Source organism: Aegilops tauschii, chromosome 2 (assembly GCF_002575655.3).
Source record: "Aegilops tauschii subsp. strangulata cultivar AL8/78 chromosome 2, Aet v6.0, whole genome shotgun sequence".
Classification (NCBI taxonomy): domain Eukaryota; kingdom Viridiplantae; phylum Streptophyta; class Magnoliopsida; order Poales; family Poaceae; genus Aegilops; species Aegilops tauschii.
The window spans coordinates 600,763,066-600,770,749 of record NC_053036.3 but is presented as its reverse complement, the minus strand read 5'-3'; positions in this window follow the sequence as shown (position 1 = coordinate 600,770,749).

Below are 7,684 nucleotides of genomic sequence, written 5' to 3'. Positions count from 1 at the left end.
GACCAGGAGTAGTTAGGAGGATCCCAGGCAGGAGGCATGCGTCTCTTTCGATCTGTATCCCAGTTTGTGCTAGCCATCTTATGGCAACTTGTTTAACTTATGTCTGTACTCAGATATTGTTGCTTCCGCTGACTCGTCTATGATCGAGCACTTGTATTTGAGCCCTCGAGGCCCCTGGCTTGTATTATGATGCTTGTATGACTTGTTTTTATTTTTAGAGTTGTGTTGTGATATCTTCTCGTGAGTCCCTGATCTTGATCATACACGTTGCGTGTATGATTAGTGAACGATTGAATCGGGGGCGTCACAGCTAGGCTTGCAAGAAACTGTGGTTGTGGCCTCGTGGTACATATGGTGGGAAAGGAGAGAAGCAAGGAAAAGCGAGAGCGTCAAACGACCTCTTAGCTCAGCTTTCGCTATCCAAGCACTAATGGCAGACTATGCAGAGAACTCTCCTTAGGAGTGGGCGAGAAGAGTGGGCTGGGAGAAAGCACCTACCGACACTTACAAGTTGAACACTGATGCATCATTCTTTGAAGATGGTACAGGATCAATGGCTGCTATTGTGCGTAACACTCGTTGGGAAGCAGTTGCCGGTGCTGCAGAAACTTTCAGTTATGCCTCAGGTGTTGCGTCTGCAAAAGTAATGGCACTTTACCTTGCTCTTCAACTAGTACGTCATATTGGATGCTCAAAAATCTTCGTGGAGTCAGACTGCTTAGAGCTCGTTACCGCATGCAATGGAGGATCAGAGATACTGGCATCATATACTGCTATTTTATATGATACTTTCCAACTAGCACATGTGATATCGTCGATTCAGTTCCGTCATTGCCCCAGGGAAGCAAATAAGTTGGCACATGTTTTAGTGAGACATGCTTATGACTCAAAAGAAATGATTTGGTGGGATGATGTTCCGCCTAATTTTCTATTACCACATGTACTGAATGATATAACGCTCTCAAGCTTGCAATAAAGTGCCAAGAGGCTTCCTTTAAAAAAATTAAAAATGTGAGGACTCCTAGCTAGCTAAGTGAAAGATGAAACCAGAATCCCCGCAAAAGAAGAAGAAGATGAAACCAGAACACCATATCTCAACATGATCACTACCTAGCATTATTTGTACCAAAGCAATACGTCTAGTTTTTTAGCTTCACTTTGATTTTTTCTTGCTAAATTTTGTTCTTGATGGTCAAACACTGATGTCTACGACTGTTCTCCTTTAAATAAGGAAGATTTTCTGTTTTGAGAAGTCTACCGTTGCATCGTCCGGCCTGTCAAGAGTAAGCCCGAGTATCATTGCGAAATCACTAGTTGAGGAGTACTCGTTGCAAAGATTACTCCAATTCCCCTGGTGGCGACAAGTGCCGCACATGCAGTGCGCCACTTGTCGCAACCTGGGAGCTTTCCCTTTTTTCGTAGATCCTTTTATTCAAAACGTTTTATCTCTCAAACCGTGCGTCCAAAACCACTTTCACCGTTGGATTCCTCGCGTCGAGATTTTCAAAACTAGATACCATGTTGATAGGTTTTGACAAACTTTTTTTTCTCACGAGAAAAACCGGACGAAAAAAATCAAACCGGGAGCACGGGTTTTTTCCCTTTCCGAAAGAGGCACGCCCGTGCCTCTCTCGAAATCACAACTGTGCCTCTCGCGGAAGCAAAACCATGACTCTCGCGGAAGGAAAAAAAAGAGAAAAACATGATTTTTTTTCGTTTCCGAGGAGGCAGGGCCATGACTCTTGCGAAAGCACAACCGTGCCTCTCGCGGAGGCAAAACCATGACTCTCGCGAAAGGAGAAAAAACAGAAAACGCGTCTTTTTCTGTTCCGGAGAGGCACGGCCGTGACCCTCGCGAAAGCACAACCGTGCCTCTCGCGGAAGCAAAACCGTGACTCTTGCGAAAGGAAAAAAAACAAAAAATGTATTTTCTTTCCGTTTTCGAGAGGCATGGCCGTGGCTCTCGCGAAAGCACAACCGTGCCTCTCGCGGAAGCAAAACCGTGACTCTCGCGAAAGAAAAAAACCAGAAAACGTGTTTTTTCTTTCGTTCCGGAGAGGCACGGCCGTGACTCTTGCGAAAGCAAAACCGTGACTCTCGCGAAAGGAAAAAAACAGAAAACGCGTTTTTTCGTTTCCAAGAGGCACGGCCGTGACTGTCGCGAAAGAAAAACCGTGCCTCTCGTGGAAGTAAAACGGTGACTCTCGCGAAAGAAAAAAAAACGTGTTTTCTCGGGCAAATTTTTTTTGATCGAAAAGGTAGGTAAGACCGGTGGAAAACCAAAACGTCAAAAAAAAACCCGAAAAATAACGTTTAAAAAGCCGAAAACGCGTGCGAAAAAAAACAAAATCTGGAGGAAGCGCCTAGAGCGCGACACATGGCGAATGGCTGAGAGCGCGCCAAGTAGCGCTAATCGTTGCGAGGCTTCCGAAGATGCGCTCGTTAACTAGTGGCTCCCAACACTTTTTATCACTTATAAATGACATTGGTGGGTAGTACTTTGCAACTTTTGGTGAAATTTCGTGACCAGCATTAACTAGTTGCTCTCGTATCATTGATTTTGTTTACAAGTGGGCTATGGGTATTCAGCCTGGATCCCATCCTCTGGCCTTTATAAACAACAATCCACTATTCATTCACTGTCGTCTCGAGGCTCTCCAGAGCGCTATCACGCACACAGAGGTCATGAAACACAACCAGATCCTAAAAAAAAGTCATGAAAACTGTTGAGTATATGTGTTGTATATATTTGTGTATTGGGCCCATCTCCTAGTTACCTTCTATAATTGAGGTCGTGACCTACTCCTTTACATCATATATACGTGCGTTTGCACTTCAGAAATACAACATGTAATTCCCACATCATACATGGTATCAGTTTTTTAGGTTTTCTTCTCGCTTTCGCGGCCGTCGCCGCCGCCGCGCCTCCTCCGCGCTGCCGCCGCCACCGTCCGTGTGCCTCCCGCGCCGGTCGCGCCACCTCCCCGCTAGCCGCGCGCTTCTCCCGATCGCCACTGTGTCCGCTAGCGCCTATCGATCGCGCCCGCTATCCCGCCTGCTAGCCGCCTCCCGATCGCGCCCGCACGCCTCCCCGCTAGCCGCCAACACCGCCAGCCACCGATCGCGCCCGCACACCTCCCCGCTAGCCGCCAGCCACCGATCGCTACCCCGCTCCTCACCCGCGATCGCTAGCTGCCTACGCCGCCAGCCAACAGATCGCTAAACCAGCTCCGTAGCACACATCGCCGCAGCGCCACGCCGCCCGCGTTCGCTAGCTCCGAGCCGCTCCACCTAGCAGCCGCTGCCGCTACGCAATGCCGCCGCCGCCGCTTCGTGTCGTAGCCGTCCTCTTCCTCTCAGTTTTCGCCGCAACAACCGCGTCGTCCCGCTCTCGTCATGTCGTCCGTCACCTCCTCCGCGTCCACCAACTCCAACCCGTTCACCGACGCCAACCCTCCCAACGTGAACGACATCCGCAACCTGAACATCTTCGAGCGGGTGCCGGTTCGTCTCTCCCAGGCGGACTCCTCCTACTACACGTGGAAGACACATTTTTCCCTCATGTTCCAGGAGTATCACCTCATCGACCACGTGGACTGCACCGTCGATTCCAGCCTCGTCCCGAGTTCCATGACTGGTCTACCATCGACACCACGATCATCCGCTGGTTCTTCCTCACCATCTCGCCGGACCTCTTCCAGACGGTCGTGGCGGACGGTGACGATGCCTGCGCCGTGTGGACCAAGCTGAGCGGGCTCTTCACCGACAACCAGCTCCAGCGTCGCGTTTTTTTGCAGCAAGAGTTTTTTGGGTGTCACCAGGACAAGACCTCCGTCGACGACTATTGTCGCCACCTCTCCGGTTCCTAGTAATTCAGGCTATTTATATTATCTGGTTATCCTCGATGATTATGTTGGAAATATGCCCTAGAGGCAATAATAAAATGGTTATTATTGTATTTCCTTGTTCATGATAATTGTCTGTTGTTCATGCTATAATTGTATTAACTGGAAACGTAATACATGTGTGAATACATAGACCACAACATGTCCCTAGTAAGCCTCTAGTTGACTAGCTCGTTGATCAATAGATGGTTATGGTTTCCTGACCATGGACATTGGATGTCATTGATAACGGGATCACATCATTAGGAGAATGATGTGATGGACAAGACCCAATCCTAAGCATAGCACAAGACCGTGTAGTTCGTTTGCTAGAGCTTTTCTAATGTCAAGTATCATTTCCTTAGACCATGAGATTGTGCAACTCCCGGATACCGTAGGAATGCTTTGGGTGTACCAAACGTCACAACGTAACTGGGTGGCTATAAAGGTGCACTACAGGTATCTCCGAAAGTGTCTATTGGGTTGGCACGAATCGAGACTGAGATTTGTCACTCCGTATGACGGAGAGGTATCTCTGGGCCCACTCGGTAATGCATCATCATAATGAGCTCAATGTGACTAAGGAGTTAGCCACGGGATCATGCGTTACGGTACGAGTAAAGTGACTTGCCGGTAACGAGATTGAACAAGGTATTGGGATACCGATCGAATCTCGGGCAAGTAACGTACCGATTGACAAAGGGAATTGTATACGGGATTGATTGAATCCTCGACATCGTGGTTCATCCGATGAGATCATCGTGGAACATGTGGGAGCCAACATGGGTATCCAGATCCCGCTGTTGGTTATTGACCGGAGAGTCGTCTCGGTCATGCCTACATGTCTCCCGAACCCGTAGGGTCTACACACTTAAGGTCCGGTGACGCTAGAGTTGTAGAGATATTAGTATGCGGTTAACCGAAAGTTGTTCGGAGTCCCGGATGAGATCCCGGACGTCACGAGGAGTTCCGGAATGGTCCGGAGGTAAAGATTTATATATGGGAAGTCCTATTTTGGCCACCGGAAAATGTTCGGGATTTTTTGGTATTGTACCGGGAAGGTTCTAGAAGGTTCCGAAGTGGGGCCCACCTACATGGGGGGACCCACATGAACGTGGGTAGTGGGGGCAAGGCCCCACACCCCTGGTCAAGGCGCACCAAGATCCCACCTTAGAAGGAATAAGATCATATCCCGAAGGGATAAGATCAAGATCCCTAAAAAAGGGGGATAACAATCGGTGGGGAAGGGAAATGATGGGATTTCTTTCCCCCACCTTTGCCAACGCCCCAATGCACTTGGAGGGCAAGAAACCAGCCCCCTCCACCCCTATATATAGTGGGGAGGTGCATGGGAGCAGCACCCCAAGCCCTGGCGCCTCCCTCCCTCCCGTGACACCTCTTCCTCCCCGCTTGCGTTTGGCGAAGCCCTGCCGGGATCCCGCTACTTCCACCACCACGCCGTCGTGCTGCTGGATCTCCATCAACTTCTCCTCCCCCCTTGCTGGATCAAGAAGGAGGAGACGTCCCCGCTCCGTACGTGTGTTGAACGCGGAGGTGCCGTCCGTTCGGCGCTAGGATCATCGGTGATTTGGATCACGACGAGTACGACTCCATCAACCCCGTTCTCTTGAACGCTTCCGCTCGTGATCTACAAGGGTATGTAGATGCACTCCTCCCCTCTTGTTGCTAGCATCTCCTAGATTGATCTTGGTGACACGTAGGAAAATTTTGAATTTCTGCTACGTTCCCCAACAGTGGCATCATGAGCCAGGTTTATGCGTAGATTCTATGCACGAGTAGAACACAAAGTAGTTGTGGGCGACGATTTGTTCGATTTGCTTACCGTTACTAGTCTTATCTTGATTCGGCGGCATTGTGGGATGAAGCGGCCCGGACCGACCTTACACGTAATCTTACGTGAGACAGGTTCCACCGACTGACATGCACTTGATGCATAAGGTGGCTAGCTGGTGTGTGTCTCTCCCACTTTAGTCGGATCGGATTCGATGAAAAGGGTCCTTATGAAGGGTAAATAGCAATTGGCATATCACCGTTGTGGCTTTTGCGTAGGTAAGAAACGTTCTTGCTAGAAACCCATAGCAGCCACGTAAAACATGCAACAACAATTAGAGGATGTCTAACTTGTTTTTGCAGGGTATGCTATGTGATGTGATATGGCCAAAAGGATGTGATGAATGATATATGTGATGTATGAGATTGATCATGTTCTTGTAATAGGAATCACGACTTGCATGTCGATGAGTATGACAACCGGCAGGAGCCATAGGAGTTGTCTTAATTTATTGTATGACCTGCGTGTCAATGAAAAACGCCATGTAATTACTTTACTTTATTGCTAACCGTTAGCCATAGTAGTAGAAGTAATAGTTGGCGAGACAACTTCATGAAGACACGATGATGGAGATCATGGTGTCATGCCGGTGACGAAGGTGATCATGCCGCGCCTCGAAGGCGCAAGATGATATTGGCCATATCATGTCATTTTATGATTTGCATGTGATGTTTGTCATGTTTACATCTTATTTGCTTAGAACGACGGTAGCATAAATAAGATGATCCCTCACTAAAATTTCAAGAGATGTGTTCCCCCTAACTGTGCACCGTTGCGAAGGTTCGTTGTTTCGAAGCACCACGTGATGATCGGGTGTGATAGATTCTAACGTTCGCATACAACGGGTGTTGACGAGCCTAGCATGTACAGACATGGCCTCGGAACACAAGCAAAACACTTAGGTTGACTTGACGAGCCTAGCATGTATAGACATGGCCTCGGAACACAAGAGACCGAAAGGTCGAACATGAGTCGTATAGTAGATACGATCAACATGGAGATGTTCACCGATGATGACTAGTCCGTCTCACGTGCTGATCGGACACGGCCTAGTCGATTCGGATCATGTATCACTTAGATGACTAGAGGGATGTCTATCTAAGTGGGAGTTCATTAAATAATCAGATGAACTTAATTATCATGAACATAGTCAAAAGGTCTTTGCAAATAATGTCGTAGCTTACGCTTTAGTTCTACTAAGATATGTTCCTAGAGAAAATTTAGTTGAAAGTTGATAGTAGCAATTATGCGGACTGGGTCCGTAAACTGAGGATTGTACTCATTGCTGCACAGAAGGCTTATGTCCTTAATGCATCGCTCGGTGTGCTGAACCTCGAGCGTCGTCTGTAGATGTTACGAAACATCTGACATACACGTTTTGATGACTACGTGATAGTTCAGTGTGTGATGCTAACGGTTTAAAATTGTGGCACCAAAGACGGTTTTGAAACGTCGCAGAACATATGAGATGTTCCAAAGACTAAAATTGGGATTTCAGACTAATGCCCACGTCAAGAGGTATGAGACCTCTGACAAGTTTCTTAAGCCTGCAAACTAAGGGAGAAAAGCTCAATCGTTGAGCATGTGCTCAGATTGTCTGAGTACTACAATCACTTGAATCGAGTGGGAGTTAATCTTCCAGATGAGATAGTGATGGTTCTCCATAGTCACTGCCACCAAGCTATTAGAGCTTCGTGATGAACAATAACATATCAGGGATAGACATGATGATCCTTGAGCAACTCGTGATGTTTGACACCGCGAAAGTAGAAATCAAGAAGGAGCATCAATTGTTGATGGTTAGTAAAACCACTAGTTTCTAGAAGGGCAAGGGCAAGAAGGGATACTTCATGAAACGGCAAATCAGTTGCTGCTCTAGTGAAGAAACCCAAGGTTGAACCCAAACCCTAGACTAAGTGCTTCTGAAATGTGGGGAACGGTCACTGAA